The 20204-nt window shown below is 46.1% G+C and overlaps 1 long non-coding RNA gene across 1 annotated transcript in view; it reads left to right on the top strand.

The window, feature by feature from the left end:
* The window catches only part of LOC143841923 (uncharacterized), a 123192-nt gene extending 103426 nt beyond the window's left edge, over window positions 1–19766 (top strand). The window contains exon 3 of the long non-coding RNA XR_013232949.1: window positions 19644–19766. This is a non-coding gene — a long non-coding RNA (uncharacterized LOC143841923). The remainder of the gene's footprint in view (window positions 1–19643) is intronic.
* The last annotated feature ends 438 nt before the right edge of the window (window positions 19767–20204 follow it).

Below are 20204 nucleotides of genomic sequence, written 5' to 3'. Positions count from 1 at the left end.
CTTTGATCCACAGCATTTATGGGACTTCTATAGTTGTGCAGGAAAAAAATTATTCATCTTCTGCTGCAAAGACCTTGGAAACTATTCAAATCTCCTTGGAATTTTTGAACTACAGCCTGGAGAATATAACTCCCTTTTCACCCTTACTGTGGAAATGCTCATAGTTTGTCATTCTCAGCACTATTTTGTTCAAAACTCTCAGCTCTGTACCCCTTGTTTTATTCTTTTAAGTACAGTTTAGGTTTAGAATGGAGATAACTGACCACTAACATGCCCCTTTTAAAGCTAAATGGGTCAGAGGTAGCAAATGCTGGCAGGGGCTCAAGGGAATTGTTGTCCATGGACATCTGGAGGACCACAGGTTGACTACCCCTGGGTTAAGATTTGTAAAGCAAAACACTGGTCAATTGAATGAAAAATAAAAGAGATGACTGACATCAATCATCTGAGTTCAAGTAGGATGCTACATAGGCCCTTCAAATTTTGCTTCAAACCATCACTTCCCTTGCCTATGAACTTTTACACCACAGTGCAATTCTAAATACAGTTGCACCCTCCTAACCCAGCTCACTTGGTCATTTTACCCCAGATATTCATTGCTGGCCCGGTTCCAAATAAACCAATGTGGGTATAGAGTCTTCAAACAGCCTTTCACATCCATTTAACTGGATCTGAATCTCCGTGCCACACTGATTTTTTCCCCCTGCCTATTTCACAGGGTTACCAGGTTGGGAAATTTCTGGGGATTTGGAGGTGGAGAACAGGGAAAGTGGGGTCTGGGGAGGAAAGGTATCATGCCTAGAATCTAGTCTCCAAAGCAGCCATTTTTTCCCCACACAACAATGTCTGTTGTCACGAGACCAGCTGAAATTCTGAGAAACCTCCAGTCCCACCTAAACATGGATAACTGTCCTCGACAACATTTCGTTTCAATTACATATCAATGGCATAATATGGCAGGAAAGAAACAAAAGGTTCGCCAGTAAAAGGAGCTGGAGGCTTTCCAGAAACAAATTAAATATGGATACCTTACAGACAAAGAACAGAACGTAGACTGCGAAAGGCAAACACAATACAAAGATACTCTGTCCTTTAAATTATTATCATGCTTCACATAGTAACATATTGAGAAACAGGCAGGTCACGGGAAAGAAGAACACTGAAATGAACTGCTGCAGGCTGTTCTCTGTTTTGCGCCCACTCTTCTACAGCACCATGAACAGGACAAATTTATCTCCTAAATTACACCATGTCTGAAGCAGTGGCTTACATTATCATGTTCTATTTCTGGAAGTCTGCTTTGATTTGTTGCAAACTAGCCACTAAAAGGAATGGGATGTGGTAACCTCTTGATACACTGAAACTGCTTGTATGATCAGCTGTTTTGATGTAAAAGGTAAAGTGGTGATGTGTGCAGGAAAATGGATTCTAAATTCTATCACAGCTTCTCTTCCTAGAAAGGGTGAGCCTGGTCTGGGGAATAATTTGGATCAGTTGATACAACAATTTTTGGTTTTGTTAATCTTCTATCTTTTAATTATCATCAGCCAGTATAGTGTAGTGGTGGCTTCTAATCTGATAAAACAGCTTTGATTCCCCGCTTCTCCACATGCTACCAGCTGGGTGACCTTGAGCTAGTCACAGTCCTGTTGGAGTTGATCTCATAGAGCATTTCTCTCAGAGTTTTCTCAGCCCAACCTACCTCACAGGGTGACTATCAGTGGGAGAGAAGGCAATTGTAAGCCACTTTCAGACTCCTTGGAGTAGTGAACACTAGGGTATAAAAAAACCTCTTAGAATCATAGAATCATAGAGTTGGAAGGAGCCATACAGGCCATCTAGTAAAACCCCCTGCTCAATGCAGGATCAGCCCAAAGCATCTTCTTCACTTCAGTTTCATTGCTTTTATTGAAGAGTTGTTTCTTTTCTGCCATTTTGCACCATTTGTATGGGGATGTACCATCTATACAAAACTATTGGTAGAAACTGTGTTAGACTCATTATGTATAGCGGCTGCTATGCATAATATGACCCTGAGATGATGCTCCTGCAAGCTGAGCAAAGCAAAGCCATAAAAGTTACCCCCAATGATTTTGTTCCCCATAATGAGGGGGTTGACCCCTCAGTATATCTTTCAAATATTCCCCTGATCACGGCCAAGCTTCTCTGACTGGCAACCCTCCACAGCAGAGTTTGTGGGATGTGGATGTGACGATGTCAGCTCCTCCCCCCCTACACACACACACACACACTGTGGCCTGGCTCCTCTGACGTGTATCTCAGTTTACTTAGCATCTAGGCAGAGGAGCCAGTAGGGTACAAATCCGATCCCACAGAGAGCTCCCTCTGCAGACTCATCTTGGGGTCTGCTAGGTGGCCCAGTTGGAAATGGGCTGTGCAGCAGAACAAACGAGACAGCTGAGCCTGCAGAGAGATATTTTCCCACAGACATGGCTTGGGGTCTGATTTTACCCCCTCACTTAAAAGTAAGGAGAAACTAAAAGTGGTTTAAATGGCTTCCTGTCAGTTGGTCCACCTGCCAGCTGTTAGGTTTAAATGGCTGGCAGCAACTTAAGCCTTCCATTTTGATTCCCTTCACTTGAAAGAGGAGGGAAGTGAAATTGATAGTTTAAATTGCTGCCAGCCATTTAAACCTAACAGCTGACTGCTGGATCCACAAATCTGTTAGGCTAAAATGGCTGCTAGACATTTTATTTATTGTATTTATTGCCTTATATACCACTACTTTCAGCCTGTCTGGCTCATGGCAGTTTACATTAAAAACACCTACATTAAAACTAACCCATACAATATCACAAAAAACAATTTACAATTCAAAATGACCTACAATAGCATTAATGGTGCTAAACATATGCCCTAGTCCATTGTACCCCACTGCCTCAAGCCTCCCATTCTCAGTTTCCTGTCCAAGAGTTCATCTCAGGCAATATTCAGCCCAGGGAGGAACTAGTAATTGAAGAAAATAGGGGGGGGACCTGATCTTATTACTTCAGTCTCAACCCAGCCTCAACTAAATGCCTAGTACCCAAGATCTGCTTGTGATAGGGAGGGTATCTCATAGCTCCTACATCTCCAGCTGACCAGTAAAGTTGAATATCCCTAAAGAAAAAACGGGGGGGGGGGGAAATCAGCTTTTATTTTGGTCAGCTATATCTGGAGCCAAAACAGATTGTCTAATTTGTATTTGGCTTAGAAAATATCTTACTTTTTTCTGTTGGGGTAAACTGAATGCACTCATCTAGTTGTATTTAACAAAATACATTCATACTACTGATAATTAATAGAAGCTAATCAATAGCAACTTGCTGAAAGCCACTATTATGGCCAATGAATGTTTCACCTTAGATCGGTGGTCCCCAACCACCGGGCTGTGGCCCAGTGCCAGGCTGCGAAGGCCCTGGCACTGGGACGCGGCTCCCTCTCCCCGCCCCCCCACCCCGCAGTAAGAAATTTCCCAGGCCACAAGCTTGCGGCCTGGCAAGCTTCTTACTGTGGGAGGGGGGGAGAGAGAAGCAGGGCCGCGCATGCGCGGCATGCATGGCCGGACATTCGCCTTCCCTGCTGCCACCAGTCCCCAGCCTGAAAAAGGTTGGGGACCACTTACCTTAGATAACTCCAGTTCTAGCTAACTTTTGGGACTGTTTAGATATCCATAATCAACTGACTAATGATGCTTTTAAAATCATGGAGTTGGAAGAGGCCATATGGACCATCTAGTCTGACTCCCTGCTCAATTGTACTAACTGACAATATTGCCTTGATTTGGATGGTTGTTTTACCTATTTTGCATTCAAGTTTGGAACATATTTACTGGTTCTCCTTGGATAACACAAGCTTTGCATGTGCGTTGCTTCTCTTGCAGTTCAAAACCAGTCATAAAAGAACCATACAAAATATAAATATATTACCACCTAGGGGCGATGTAACTGTTTTAGCCATTCTTTCGGAAACTTCATTGTCAAGCAGCCAAACTGGGTCACTTTAAATGTGACAACGATGATGTCATCCATTCAGTCATGTCCAACCCTCGGCAATTCTTCGCCATGTGTCCCTGTCTGACTGCTTCTTTTAACTGGTTCATGGTCATCCCTGTATCGGCTTTGATCATGTCGAGCCAGTGGATCCTTTGGCAACCACATTTCCTTTTGCCGCTGACCATGCCAAGCATTAATGATTTTTCTAGTGAGTTATGATTGCATGATGTGTCCAAAGTAAGTGTTGTTGGTTAACTTTGGCTATCCATGGTATTCACAGCATTCATCTCCAACACCATAATTGGAAAGCAGCTATTCTCCTCCTGTCTTCCTTCTTCAGGGTCCAGCTTTCACATGCATAGGTTGTTATGGGGAAGACAACGGCATTAACTAGCCGGCACTTTGTATTAAGGCTGATATCCTTACTCTTCCATATTCGGTTCATGCCTAACATTGTGTTCCAGCCCAGTGTTACTTTTAATTGTTATCTATTAATAATTTTAAATTAAAGTAGTATATTTCCATGTTCGTGAGTAGAATGTGAATATAGTATGACTCAAGTTAGGAAATAACCTTTTTAATAGATATCAAATTATTTTTGATGGGCACTGATGGATAGAAAGTGTTTGGTCAAATTACCAATTAGGACTTTAGGTTGCCAGTTATTAATTGGGTGCAGACTGCAGACAAACAATTAGTATGTAGCCAAAGAAAACAAAAGTCTGACTTTTGCAGCTGGCAAGGAATTCTTGTAAGCCTCCAAGGGCAAGTGATCCCAGGAAACCCATGTTATTTTCCAAACCAGCTTTGTCTTTCATGATGCAGATTTGTTTCTCCTTGCTCACTTCGTATATCTGAAAATGAACAGATGTTAAAAATACACTCAATCCTCCAGTTCTTTCTCTGAAAAGAAACTGACCCTTTTAAAACCTACCCTTGGAGACTCCTCTCACTTGGTAAAATTGGATGTGTAAAACAATACATTTTTAAAAAATCAATTACTCTTTATTGTATTTAAGGAGAAGCAGAGAACCATAAAAGCCAAGTGTAATTGTTCTATTCAGCATATGCTAGTCATTCTTGAGTAGATTTATATTCCTTGACTTTTGCACTTTATTATTATAGCTAAATATTTAGTTGCTAATGTTAGCATGGGACAGGAAATATTTCACTAACTAACATGGTAATGAAGCTGTTTTGCATATGCTGCTTTACTGTTGCAATATAATTAACCATCTTGTTTATTAATCCAGAACATTTCTTCCACAACTCTTATGGTATTGGGGTTATATCTTTTATCACGTACTTCTCCCACCCGCAGTTCAGAAAATACAATTAAATATTTTGGCCAAACTTCCCTCATGCTCCATTGTGTTTGACTATTTTATTCACTTTCAGTTAACTTGTCTGTGTTACTTATACACATTCCAAATTACAGAACTGGCTCAGTGACTTATCCTTTAGGTGTAAATTAAGAATGTACTCTTTATGATCATTACAAAATGGCTTCTAGTAATTCAACTTGGAAACCTCAGGGCTTTGGTACTGGTGCCATGTCCACCTTCTTCTCTAAGAGCAACCAAGTACACTTCCATTAGTAATTAATTCCCTGCTTTCCAATTAACAGAAAACTGTGTGCCATTTTCAAATGGATTACAGGGTTCCTACTGGATCACAGGCTGGGGCTAAGGCTTTTGCAAATTATACTTATGAAGACTTTTCTTCATCAGAATAGGCATTTGGCACAATTTGGCCCACCTATTCGTTTAGAATAATATGTGATTAGCAGGAACTCCAATGGAGCCAAGAAGGAAATTTGGATACCCTTTCATGTTTGGCTGGAAAGGTTTCTGTTACACCAGCTCTGCATTGTTTATGGAGTTTTGGAAGCATTATAATGAGTCCTGGTTTTGGTCGGGTTAGGTGCTGACAATGATTGGCATAAATTGCTAAATCATACATGGCATTATTTGACCAACACATGGAAGCACCTAGGAAGGAAAGGCTATTCCCCTAATTGGCCCATCTTTGGCTTGTGTGGTTTTAACACCTTCCATAGAGGACAAAGGGAGTTCTCAGTTCATCCAGGGCCCAAGATGCTAGATTAGAGAAATTTACCTTCCCAGCTTTATTCAACTTTCCCATCACCCAAACACAGCACAAGAATATAGGCTAGAACAGAAACAAATATCAGCAATCCTCTCCTGTCTCTAATAGATCAATAATAGCCCTGTGCAGCCCCATTTCAAAATGGGATCATGTAGAACAGGGTAAAGTTTTACACTTCTTATCTTTTGCTAGTACTACTTTAGAGAACCAAAGACTAAGTTGAGAGATACATATAGGAAATCTGGCTATGATCTATCTCTAGAAAATATTTGTGTATCTGGTAGGCAGGGTGGGTCAGCTCGATTAGAAAGAAATGCTACAATAGGTTGTGTGACAAAATTCCAGACAAACTGCCTGGAATCAAATTACTTTAATGCAAGTTGAACAATCAATACAGACAATGGCTATTTTAGCTAGTGTAATACCCAGCAAGTTTCTCTAGCTAATAAAGTACATTTCTGTACCATCATTACTCCTTTATTAAACATAATGTGAGATTGCTTGGAGTGAAGGAAAACACTATGTATTGCCATGAGCAAAAATATAATACTTATTGGTTTGTGGCATGCAGAGATCCTTGGCAAGCACTGACACCCAGTATTGGCATGCCTACAATGTTTCCAGACCTAAGACCCAAACACATAAAGGTTGATAACCTAGAACAGTAAAGGAGGAAAATGAGATGTCAGACAGTGCTGCATGACATTAGACAGCACTGGACAAGCTCTATGCTCTTGAGAAGCAGGCTGGATCTTGAGTTTCTTCAGGCATCTCCAGCATGCCTGACATTTTGGCCAATTTAGGGCTTTAGAAAACCATATTAAAGAAGTACATGGAGGTGAGATAGTGATGTATAAGTGTAGGTCTTGTGAGTATAGAAGTGGTACGGTTCAGTTTGTGTTGAGTCATCACCAAAGTAAATGTAAGTATGAGAGGTGCAGAAGGCACTTTTGGATAAGATTGTGAGTTGCAGTTTATGATGAAGAGAGGGCTATCACAGCATAGAAGGTATAGGCATCCTGTAGAAAGGGGGGAAAGGCAAAAATTGAACTGGTTAAGGGAAAGGCGAGCATAAGTGAAGGCAGTCTAGGGCATGTTGGACTCCTGCAGAGTTTATGAACTTAAAGGAATTGGAGATGAAATATAGAGGTCAGAGGAATAGCAAAGTGTTGATAAGTAAGGAGTTAGTTACTAAGACATAAACAGATATCAGGTAAGATATTAGATTTGTAGGTAACAAAAAGTAAGAAAAGAAAGACTGGAGAGGGAAATGTGGTTTACAGGTTAGTAAGTAAAGGAGAGATGAGTGAGAAAGTTGTAGGATTACAAGAGTACTATATACAGAATTAATGATGGAAGGCAAGAGTAAGAAATGTTATTTATTAGAAACAAATAATATGGCTCAGGGCAGTTTACATATAGCGTTGTGGGATAATACATGGAACGACCAAAGCATATAACATAGTCAGAAATAACATCAATAATAATTTTAACAACACTGTTAATAACATCTGTAAACCGCTCCTGCAGAGCGGTAGTAATAAAATGCTAAGGGCATTGTGGGAGGAGAAAGGGCAGGCCCTGTCCGAGATAAAAACGTGGAGGTTCCTGGAGCTGGGAGAAGGCCCCGGGTTGCGGCCGGGTGGATGGGGGGCCGGCTGCCTTCTCCCGGCCCCCCTATTCCTGGGCCCGCCTTACAGCCCTGCCTGCTTGTGCCCGCTGCATTTTTCTTACAGCGGGCTTACATTCTAGTCAACAATAATCCAACAGTGGTTTAAATTAACATAATAACTGATTTTGATCAACAATTAATATAACAGGAATGACAATTTAGATAAAAAACCCCAGAGAGATCAGACTGGTGTAGGCCATGGAGAAAGTGTCTGAGGGGGGTACCTGTAGATGTTATTGGGTTGGTCAGTCTCAAGGGAATGCCTGGTGGAGAAGCTCCCTTTTGCAGGCCCCGCAGAACTGTGGAAGTTCAGGAAGGGCCATGATCTCTTCAGGGAACTCATTCCACCAGGTGGGGGGCCAGGACAGAAAAAGCTCTGGCCCTTGTTGAGGGCTGACATACTTCTTTGGGACCAGGGATCACCAGCCATTTGGTGGTGGCGGAGTGTAATGCTGGTTTGGGGGTATAGGCAGAGTGATGGACTCTCATGTTCACTGGGCCCAGACTGTGTATGGTCTTGAAGGTAAGAACCAAAACCTTAATGCTGATCCAGTATTTGATTGAGAGCCAGCTGAGTTGTTGAAGTATAGCCTGGATGTGGGATGTCCATGGTGTATTGGTGAGTATCCTGGCCACAGCGTTCTGAACCAATTGCAGTTTCCAGATCAAGGATAAGGGTAGGCCTGCATAGAGCGAGCTGCAGAAGTCTAGTCTAGAGATGACTGTTACATGGATCACTATGACTAGGTGTTCTGGTACCAAGTAGGGTGGCTAGCTTGACTTTGCATAGGTGGTAGAAGGCCTGCCATGCTACTTCTGTGAATTGTGCCTCCATGGAGAGGGACGTGTCAAGGTTCACACCCAGGTTTCTGGGGGAGTGAGCTACCTCACTTGGTCCCTTCCTACCCAGCCATGGAACCTCAGTCTTTGAAGGATTGAGCTTCAAACGGCTCTGCTTGAGCTACTCCATCACTGCTTCCCGGGATCTGGCTAAATTTTCTGCGGTGAATCGGGGCAGTCATCCATCAGGAGGATGTCATCTGCATATTGATGGCAACCCACCCCATGGCCAGACCAGAAACCTGACTGAAATTGGTCAAGGGCTAAAGTTTCCTCCCAGAATGCTGATATTTGCTCCACCACAGCACTTTCAACTTAACTCTTTTAGAAATTTTATTTTTTTCTGGAGGTGTGTGAAAAGATTTAGAAGGCATGCAAAAAAAAAGCAGGACCACATGGAATTAAAATAGCTAGTCTGAAAAGAATGGATGCTGGGGGGTGGAACTTGGGTGAATTGTTTAATGTATTGTTGATTATGAGTTTTATTCCCCCACTGGTAGAATAGTATGAATCAGTATTAATTCCTAAGGATTAATGATGAAAAGGATTTGTTAGAAGTTGAAAATTGGTAGCCACTCACTATTGCTTTTGTGGTACTTAGAGTGTTCTCTAGAATTTTAACTGTAAGATTGCAGGAAGCATGCCCTTTTTGACTGGCACGATGAACGCGGCAATGAAGACATCTCTTGGCATAAACAGGCCACAGCTTTATTAACCAAACATAAAACACGGGTTGGCCTGGCACGAGGTACGAGTATTCCGCGCAGTCGTCCGACTGCTGCCACGGGCTCGAGGGGCGCCCTGGGTTCCCCCTTCCTCCCAGCCGGGAGGAAGGCTCCCTTGCCCCTCGGAGTCCTCCCCAGGGAAGAGGCAGGTCATGGGTGCTGGGCGTCCGCCACATGCAGCCCACCCCCACCTCTTGGCTCCGAGCCCCTGGCCTCCCCAGCCGGGTAAGGCCGCACTCGGTAATGCCGGTCTCTTATGGAGACCCCCACCGCAGGTTCCCAGTCACAAACTGGTCCCTGTAACCTATACTCTGCCTCGTGCCACCTATTCCGCCACAGAACGAGAACCATTGGAACTCGTTCCCGCCAACCCGACATTGCACTGACCCCACAACATTAGGGCAGCACCCAAACCATTCAACCATAATTCCACCCCCTTGTCGGAGAGATGCACCCCATCTCTCCGAAAGACGGAGTCTGCCTTATACGTGATCCCGGGGTGTCGAATGACTGCCCCACCCAATTCAGCCATCAGCTTCCTGACAGCCCTGTTAACTTTTTCCTTGGCCAAGTGGACCTTCTCAGGCCGAGCCGCAGACCGCCACATTCTGCGATCCAGCATCTCAGACCACATTATATAGGTCCGTGGGAGCCGCTGCCCCAGCAGGCGGAGGTCTTCCAACATCATCCGCCGCAGCTGCAAACCCGACACCGCTGGCAGGTCATTCTCTCCCAACTGTATCACCAAGACCGCTGGGGCACCCGACAGGAAAACTTCGTGGGAAACCACATCCAACAGCGCCCGCCACTTCATCCCTCGGTGACCAGACCACTGAACCCGCAGCAGGCCGTCCAAGTTCCGCCGTTTCTCCCATCCAGAAGCCGCCGCATAGCGACCCGCCCAGAAGACTATGCTGTGCCCCACGACCAAGGCAGTGGGCTGAACCGGGCACCAACCTGTAACAAGCCAGAGGTTAAAAACAAAACCCCGTCCGAACATACAATTTCACAGCTTTTGAGCGCCATCTCCCCAGTCTCATTATCTCCTCCACCCCCATTCCGTCCCGAAATGCTTGGGTGGCTGCCCCAATCCGGAATGAGTGGGTGCCAAACCATTCGGGGTGGAAACCAGCCCCTCGCAAACAGAGCTTCAATACCGCCGCAAATTGAAAGCGGGAAAGGTTCGACCCATCCCTGTGAATGAACAGCAAACCCGGGGCAGAAGGGCGCACGGCCAAGTACTGTCTCAGGTTCGACACCGGGCAAATCAAACGGTGCCCCTCCTTGCGCAAAATTATTGACGCCCCCCTCCCCCTCTGGTCGGTCTTAGAGCGCCGAAGCCAGAGTTGCACCCCCCGCCCCGTGAACTGTATGTCATCGGAGCGCAAGGCCGAGGAGGTCTTCGTGTCCCTGGACCCAGCCACCACTTCCCCGCACCGTAATGCTCCGTGGTAGGTAACCAAAAAAGCCGCCCGAAAAAGTGCGGTTTCATATTCTGATGCACAAACAGTCCCCAACTGTTCCAGGATCTGACTAAGGACTTCCCAAGTGATGGGACGCCTGGCATCTGGCCCTGGCTCGGCCAGCCTGCCCCAACCCTGAATCGCCCGTTTTGCCAAAAGGGACGACCCGGGATCCCAAGACCCGTGGGCCTTGCTGAAAAAGGCCAACCCCGCCATCGTGACTCTTAACGTCCTGTGTGACACCCCCCGACCCTTCAGGTGAGCCAAATAGCACAGGAGGGCTCGCTCGCCCAACGGCCACTGGCCCGGCCATCCGTTGCTCTGTGCAAAAGTCAGGAAATCCCGAGCTGCCCCTTCATAGCTCCGCCTCGTCGATGGAGCAATCGACCCGAGTACGCCGTCCCATATCACACGGCTCCAAGGGTCCAGAGGCTCTCTGGGAAGACGTCCGGTTCCAGACGGGCCTGGGGGGCAAGCAACCGAAATTTGTCGACCTGCAATCGAGACAAACTGTCAGCAATTGTATTTTGCACACCCGCAACGTGCCGCGCATGGAAAGTGATATTGGCTTCCAGGCAGACGAGCACCAAGTGGCGTACGAGACGCATGACTCGAGGAGATCTGGCGGTCTGTCGATTAAGGACGCGGACCGCTGCCTGATTGTCACACCAGAACAGAACTCTCTTATCCCGGAATTCAGCCTGCCAGATCACCACGGCTACCAGAATCGGGAAAAACTCCAGGAAAGTTAAGTCACGCCGGACCTCGGCAGACCAGCCACAGGGCCATGCTCGAGCACACCAACGGTCTCTGAAAAAGACCCCGAACCCAACTCCCCCTGCCGCGTCCGAGTGAACCTGAAGGTCCTGCCCGAGGTGCAGGTCAGTTTGCCATATGGACACCCCGTTGAATGTAGCCAAAAACGTCTCCCATACCAACAGATCCTCCCGTATCCCCTGCGAAATGCGCAGGCGATGGTGCGGCTTGGAGATACCTCTGGTTGCGTGCGCCAAACGCGCACAGAAAGCCCTGCCCGGGGTTACCACCTTACAAGCAAAGTTCAAGTGGCCAAGCAAGACTTGCATGTCCCGCAACGTGCATTTGCTCTGCCCCAGCATGCCGCGGATGACCGCCCGCAGGGTCAACAGCTTCTCCTCCGGGAGACTAGATGTCCCTGCTACGGTGTCCAACTGGATCCCCAGATAAGTGAGCCTGGTCCCGGGGCCCTCTGTTTTATCCTGCGCTAGTGGGACCCCGAGCTTGCCCGCCAAGTCCTGGAAACAACCCAAGCGCTCGGCGCACTGTCGTGTCCCTCCCAGCCCCGCAAAAATAAAATCATCTAGGTAATGGGCCATTTCCTTGAAGTGCCCCTTCCGCTTAGTCGCCCACTCTAAAAAGGAACTGAAGGCCTCGAACGCCGCGCAAGCTATGGAACACCCCATTGGCATGGTCTTATCCACATACCAGTGTTCTCCAAACTTGATCCCCAGCAGACCAAAGTCGTCCGGATGGATGGGAAGCAACCGGAATGCTGACTGGATGTCGCTCTTAGCCAACAGCGCTCCAGGCCCGCAGGAACGCACCATGGCCACCGCCTCGTCGAAGGTGGTGTAGCGAACTGAGCACAGTGCCGGGGGAATGGCATCGTTGACCGAACCACCATGGGGGTAAGATAAATGGTGGATCAGCCGGAACTGCCCGGCGGCCTTTTTTGGTATGACCCCCAAAGGGGAAACCCGCAGGGCTTGCAGCGGGGGTCGGGCAAATGGACCCGCCATCCGCCCCGCCTCGCACTCCTTTCGCAACTTGTTGGCAACAACCACAGGGAAGTCCCTGGCGGACTTTAAGTTACCGCAAGAGGTGGCAAACCGCTCCCCCGTGTAAGGGATGCGGAAGCCCTCGGTGAACCCCTTTGCTATGTAAAGGGCCGCCCCTTTCTTGGGATATTGTTCCAGCCAATCCATCAGGGGCCCCAACTTAATTGGGGTAGGGGCCAATCGCCGCAATACCAAAGGCAGCTCAGGACGCCTTTCCTGCGGCAGAGGGACCGGCTGCACCCGACCCGCCGTCCTTCTTTCCGGCGAGCCGGGTCCCTCGAAAGGGCGGGCCCCCACCTCCCTGAGGGCAGGCTGGCAAGGCGTGAGCCCCCCCGCAACCCTCACATTTATGTTCAAAACGGCAGCGCCGCCGCTTGCACCCGGTCCTATTATAATCCCAGCAAACAAAGCCAGCTAGCTTTCTGCTGGGGACCGGGGGCTTGGCCTGTTCCTTCTGCCGGCGCACGCTGGGACCCACCTGGACAATCCACGTATCGTGGTGTTTCAGGTCCCAGCGCGCGAGAGGGTTATGGGAGGCCAATTCCCGAAACTCCCGATCGTACTCGAGAGCAGCCTCGTCTCCCGCTAAATTACGTGCCTCCAGCACATGCGCAAGATACTTCCACGAGTGCCACCCCCATTCAGGATAGGCCGCCGTCACCAGCGCCATGTATTCTGCCAGTCCACACAGCCAATTATCAAACGACCTCTCAGCAGGCTTCTCCTTCTTGCGAACCTCTTTCCGCTTCCCTGTGTCCCCCCCTCTCCCCTGCCCCCTCAGCATGGCAAACAAGTCCACAAAGAACCCCTCCAGCGCTCGTTCTCGAATCTTGGGGGGCAGGTGAATACCCGGGGGGGAATCAGTGGCCGTATACCATACTGGAGGCCAGCGATCTTCTTCCAGGATTCCAGCCTCCTCCTGGAGCCGTATTGAATTCTCTCGCCGCTTCAGCAACCAGCGGGGAAGGCCCGGCACATATGCTCCTTCGAGCCAGTACCAGCCCTCCCGCAGATCCTCTTCTCCTTCCCAGGAAGACGACTCACCCGACGAGGGACTCCGCGTACGCCTGGACCTCCTCTCCGACTTGCCCAGACGCTCCCTCCTGGGCAGCCCACTGGGGCCCGCGCTGTCACCTGGGGAATGACTAGACACCGTTAATTCCCCCGACCCAGAACCCACGGAGGCCCGACTGGACCCAGATGCCCCACTGTGGCTCCCGCCAGCCACGTGGGCCAAGGCCGCGGAATACCCCCGCCAATAGGCGGCGTCATCAGGTGGCAGAGCAGCAGCCGTATTGGCCCCGCCCCTGGCCCTCTTGGGGGTGCCCCCCGCAGCAGCATCAGCGGGGCCCCTACGGCGGCGACGGCCCCCAGTGGCGGCCGGGGAGTGGGACCGCCCCCCACGCCCCGGGAGGGGCCCAGTCGCCGCCCGGTCCCGGCCCACAGAAAGGCCCGCGCGGACCCTCCCAGTGCGACCCTGCCGTGCCCCGCCCCGGGCCCTGTCGGGACTGCGTGAACTGACTGCGATGGCCCGGGGCTCCCGGCCTGCCGAGGCCGTCGCCCCCCTCTTCTTTCCCCGTTGTCTCCCCCCTCCACGCGGAGAACTGCGTGCCGGGGCTGACTCCGTGCGCGGGCCCCCGCTCCTCCGCGAAGAGCGAGACCTGCTAGGTGGGGAAGCCCCGTCCGCGGGCTCCCGGGCTCGCCCCCGCCCTTCCCCGGCCCCTTCCCGAGCCGAGCGGGTCTTTGTCTTGGGGACGGCCACCGCCCAGGCCTCCCTGGCCCGCAGCGCGCTCGCCCTGCTTGGACCCCGCCCCTCGGCCCCCCCAGGGGTCCCTCGCCGGCTCCCAGGCCGCTCCGAGGCTGCCGCGCCGCTCCCCGACTTCCTCCGCCGACCGGCCATGCCGCCGCGCCCCGTCCTCGTCGTCTCCAAGGCCGGGGACCGCCGTTCCACCGTCGCCGATCTCCGCCGCAATGGGAACCGCCGCTGCAGCCCACCCGGAACAGTCCTGACGCAGGCCGCTATGACGCAGCTAAGGCCTGTGCTGCTCCCCAGGTCTTCGAGCCGTCCGTCCTCCGGCCCGCGCAGCAGCAGAGAGGAGCTCCCTGGCCTCGTGGCGCCTTATAAAGCGCCTGGCCCCTCCCTGCTGCTGACGCCGATTCCCTGCGACGACGCTCCTAGCCAGGAGCGTCGTCGCGTCTTCCTGGCCTCGGCATCGGCCCCGTCAACTGCGGCCCCTGCCAAGCCGCGGCCGCTCTTAATCTTAAGCAATGAGGTTTTAGAACGTCAAGCTGCTCAGAAAATGTGTAAGTATTAAGAGCTGTTGTAAAGAGCAAAACTATTACAATTGCTATTGTTTTTGGTTAATATTGCAAAGGCCTTTGAAACAGTGTTGCATGTCTATGTCTCATAGACCTTAAGAAATAGAGGAATAGATGATCATATGATAGGATTGCGAGGAAGTACAATGGAAGTAGCTAGCACAAGGTTCCAAATGAAGGATAAAAGGACAGAGATTATTAGGCTGCTGACTGGAGTTAAGCAAGGAAATCCATTACCCCCATCACTATGGAGAGAGCAATAAAAGAGGGGATAAAATAAACCAAACTGTATATGCAAGTTAGGAACCTTAGAGACTGCACAGCAGAAGAAAATACTCAATATTAAAATAACAATATTTATTGCCATTTTTAAAATTAAAAAAAAACATCATTAGTTTCCCATGATTGTACAAAGCCAGAGCATATTGACACATGAATAAATGACCTGATACAAAAAAACCCAAATGCATTTCAACACCTCTTGGGATCTTCCTCAGTAGTCTGATATTTTAAATGTAATATAGTAATGGCAACTATAAGGTGGTAAAATATGAACAAAGAGCCTCCCACACTTATAAAATGTGTCCAAATTTATCTCTCATGGAGCCCTGCCCCCATTAAAAGATTTATTCTCTAAAATTCTACCCCTATTGTAGCCTTCTCATGTGTCTCATAGAATATGAACATAAGAGCAAAAAAATTGACCTGGACAAATATAACATTTGAAAAAGACATTGCGGCCTTCTTTGCAATATTGCCAAAACTGGAACAACAGAGTATTATTATTAAATATGTTGAATGTGATGTACAATGAATTGGTGAAGATATCTAAGGTGTCGATTGAAAATAAGGAAGAAAAAGAGTCCCCGAAGATAGAAACAAGGCAAAAAGAACAAATGGGAACCTCTAAAACTGTCTGTAAACTGCTGTAAACATTGCAGTTTGGTAGAACAAATGGTGGTCTCCAACATCATTCATGTAGAGTCCAAGGTTATTGTAAACCTGATAAATGGGAATGCTTGAGTCTGTTATGAATTACATATTGGTATAGTGATGTTATCCCCAAACCGTAGATTGTGATGTCTGCTTGGATAGGCTCTTTAAAGTTTGTATCCATTAATATAAATAGCCTTAATGAGCCCTGTGATATTATAAACTTAGAAAAAATATGGCAGATATATTTTCTTCTTCTTCAAGGAACTCATATAAAAGAAAACCTAAATCTAATTTAAAAATCTATATTAGGTACATTATTTTCTGCTTCTTTTGAGCAGAAAACAAGGGAGTATCCATTTACATTAAAACACCCATGTTTAAAAGTATATCAAATAAAAAATTAGATTTATAGATTTATATTGATAAAAGGTAAATTAGATGGGAAGAATGTAATATTAGGCAATGTATATGCTACAAGAACCTATCAGAACAGTTTTATGATAACTTGTATAACGTTTTGGTCAATTTTGTGGAAGTTGATCTTATACTGGGTGGTGACTTCAAGGCAGTGATGGATCTTGATATGGATATTTCAGATAGATCATACCATTTAGTTGGAATATCGCCAGACAATATTAATGTTGAAGTTAAGAGGGCTCTAAGGGTTAGACCTTAGACACTTCTTAGTGGTAGGCCTAGCCAAAATACTGAATATAGATACCAAGGCCTTGATGAGCAATTTGAAGAAGCATATTGGATTAACACATCTAATCGTAGGTATAAGAATGCAGTAGACTGTATTGTACAATTTAATAACCAAGCAATTAACTATCTAATGTTACGAGAATATTTCCTCACTCCATAGAAAGCCACAAGATCAAAATACTGAAAAAGATCCCATCCTGCTTGCTATGCAAGTAGAAAGAGTATACATTTCTGATGGAAGCTTTGAAGCAAAAAGGAATGTCTTTCAGAGGAGAACACCCATAGGCTTGGCCTTCAACTAAAGGGCAAGTGATTTAAAATAAAAGAGCCTATCAAAGCTCAAGCATTCTGGTAGAAATATTAAAAACACTTCAATACACCTCAAGAACAGAGTTCATTATAGTAATTGGATAGCTCCTCCTTTTCTTAATTTTTTCCCTCTCTTCTACTTAATGGATATTTATGAATTTAAATTCCATTTCTTGGAATGTTGATGGTTTAAATCAAAAGGTTAAAAGAGGCAAAATACTGCACTTGTTATACAATCTTACGTTGAACGTGATATGCCTGCAGGAAACGCATGTTAAAAAGTGATAGAAGATTTTTAGTTGGGAGAAATTTAGGGGAGGAATTGATAACCTCTACTACCTAAAAGAAATATGGTATGGTGTTCTGGAATTAAGTGTAATTGTGAATTTAAATTGGTATATATGGATGATGATGAGAGATAGTTGATATTAGAATTTTTTTTATTAGATTTCCCGCCTCTCCCTGTAGGCTCGAGGTGAGTCACAATAGTCTCAATCTCATTAAAATCCCCATTAAAAGACATTAAAATACCCAAAATACCAAAATGACAGCAAAAAAGAAAAGAATCCCATCCCTCTCCCTCCCCCACTATCAATACAAAGAAGATGGAGGGGTTATTAGAAATACTAGTGAATGGGGAAATGTGAACCATGGTGGTAATATATGTGTCGAATGATAAACAAGAGACATTTTACAAATATTTAGAAACCGGACTACTGACTGCAAATTAATAATGAGTATAGCAAAAGATATTAGGTTATGAAAGGAACGTGGGAAGGTTATCCATTATCTCTTTTATTACTTACCTTGGTTTTGGAAACTCTGCACAAAGCTATTTGGTTAGAAGATAGGATATTTTTATTATGTATTTATGTTCAAAACTTATTCTCATTCCATTTCTGGAATGTAATACAGGTTAATACAATTTTGAAACTGTTTCTCATTCATTCTAGGTTTATCTCCTGCTTGTGTAATAATCAAAACTCCAACTCGTTGAATTTCAAAACTAATCTATTTCACAAATAAATTGTTCATTTTGCCATTACTGCATAGTCAGCAAGTCCCGCCCCCCCAATCCATTCTTCTCAGCTTTGGCAAACATCTGATTTTTCTCCATAGATGATTCTAGCCACTTTCACCAATACCATACACTTCATGGTCTCTTCATCTGCTTTAATTTTTTAAAAATAGCTCATTCATTTATTATCATTAAGCAAAGAAGAAAGTTTCCAGTATACAGGGGAATGATTGATCAACCCCCTATAGTCTTTAAAAAACTGCATTCAAACAAAACATGAAGTTAAATTAATCCTATTCAAACCATAAGGGCAAATTCTATCAGAATAAGGCATATTCATAAATTAGCCCTGTAGAACCACTGAGAGTATAATAGTCAACTTTGTGAATAAAAGTTCTGCAATATCATGGGTTAGTAAGATAATATATATGGGGGAGGTAAATGTTTAGGAGAGAAAGACCAAAAGACAGGGATAAGCAAACACAACAGCCACTTAAAAACAAAGTACTGCAGTAAGTTTCTAGGACATGCTTTTCAATCAAAGAAAATACTTCTGATTTGCCTGTAACATAAATATGCTGAACCAACATTCCAACTAACATAACTCTGGGGATATGCTCCCCCCTTATTATGGAAGAGCCTCTTTATAGAATTTGCACATGGTTTTGCTTTGCTGAATGTTGCTCTAAGGGGGGGGGGGCAGGTCTAAGATCAACTCACCAAGAACAGTATCCCCAAATAGGAGAAAATCTTAATCTGCTCAATATTGAACCTATTAATTGACTATTGAAGTGGGTCCCACTTCCTGGTCTTATCAAAAACTGAAATTTTAGATTTAACCAATAAGCTGTAAACACCAACCACTATAAAAACCTGGCCTGAGAATAGCAGGGAAAAGGGCACCAACTAGTAATCAACAGAACACACACACCCAGACAGCGCCAAAGATGTTGCAACAGCAAGCAACTTCAAACCAGACAAGACATAGCAGGTCTGAAGCCTTCCATCTTTGCTCACCAAGCCTAAAACTATGAAACAGTATTGAACTCCACAAAACACACATGAAAGAGGCACCAATTCATAAAACTCAATCCATATACCTACTGAACCAAAAGCAACAAGCAGGAGAACACCAGAGCCAATAAACCCAAATTTAAAAGTTAAGGATGGCCTCCTAATTTCATGTTCATGCACCCACATGACTTCCAAAAACCTGAGAAATCACACCAGTATAACATAGATGTAGCAACATAGCAGCAGTACATACCAAGCAAGTCTATCTCTCTTCAGCTATCAAAAGCCCTGTTATAACAGCAGACATACTGACCCGGCCCAGTAGTGGGCAGCACTTAAGCCCAGCTTGTACTGAAGCTTCCCTTACTGAGCCAACACCCTATTTTTTTATCCCTAATCTTAGGTAATAAACAGGGTTGATTGGTTACACCTGGCTCCCAATTTGTAATTCCAGTGATGCATAACACCTGGGCCATGTGCCATTAGCAAAGATAAGAGCAGGTGAATCCAATTCAACTTGGGACCCTCCTTAATGTTCTACACCTGTAAATCCTTCCCTAATTACAGGAATTTGGTAAACGTGTTTTCAACTTAAGGTGCTACATATCATCATGAATCAGCAAAATAATTAAAAGCAAAATATGCATAGAATGTGAGGAAAAACAAGACATGTCACTCTAAGCTCATCTTGACAATATCTTCCACTTCATTGCCTTTACAGAAGGAACCTCCAGCAGCAGCAGCAGCAGCAGCAGCAGCAGCAGCCAGCCAGCCAGCCAGCCAGCCAGCCAGCCAGCCAGCCAGCAAAATCTCTGGGAGTCAGCTGTAATCCTTTTAAAACACCGGGTCAGTGTGTTTTATAAAGTCAGAAATTATAATCTTCCCTAAACCTTGTATTATAGAGCAGGGGTAGTCAACCTGTGGTCCTCCAGATGTCTATGGACTACCAGTTATAGAGAAAGCAAGTAGTTTATTGCTCCATAGATGATGGGCCAATGTAAGCCAACAGGAGAAAATTTGATGTGGCTCCAAAGTCACCTATTTATCTTGCACTGTAAGACAGGAGATACAGTGAGTATAGAGCTGCTTTACCAAACTGTTGAAGTGGGAATGGGTCCCTTTAAGCTCACCAGACCCCACCTCCCATTGGCTAGCACATTTGTCTGGTGCAGCTGGTTTATTTGGCTGAGAAAAACCTGTCCTACATGCTCACGGATGTTACCTGTGCCCATGTAAGATTTAAAATCTTGAGCATGTTCATAGATTTTATTCTTCCATTCCC

This window comes from Paroedura picta, chromosome 7, assembly GCF_049243985.1.
Source record: "Paroedura picta isolate Pp20150507F chromosome 7, Ppicta_v3.0, whole genome shotgun sequence".
NCBI classification, from domain to species: domain Eukaryota; kingdom Metazoa; phylum Chordata; class Lepidosauria; order Squamata; family Gekkonidae; genus Paroedura; species Paroedura picta.
The sequence above is the reverse complement of the archived record's forward strand: the minus strand, read 5'-3'. Positions and strand labels throughout refer to the sequence as shown.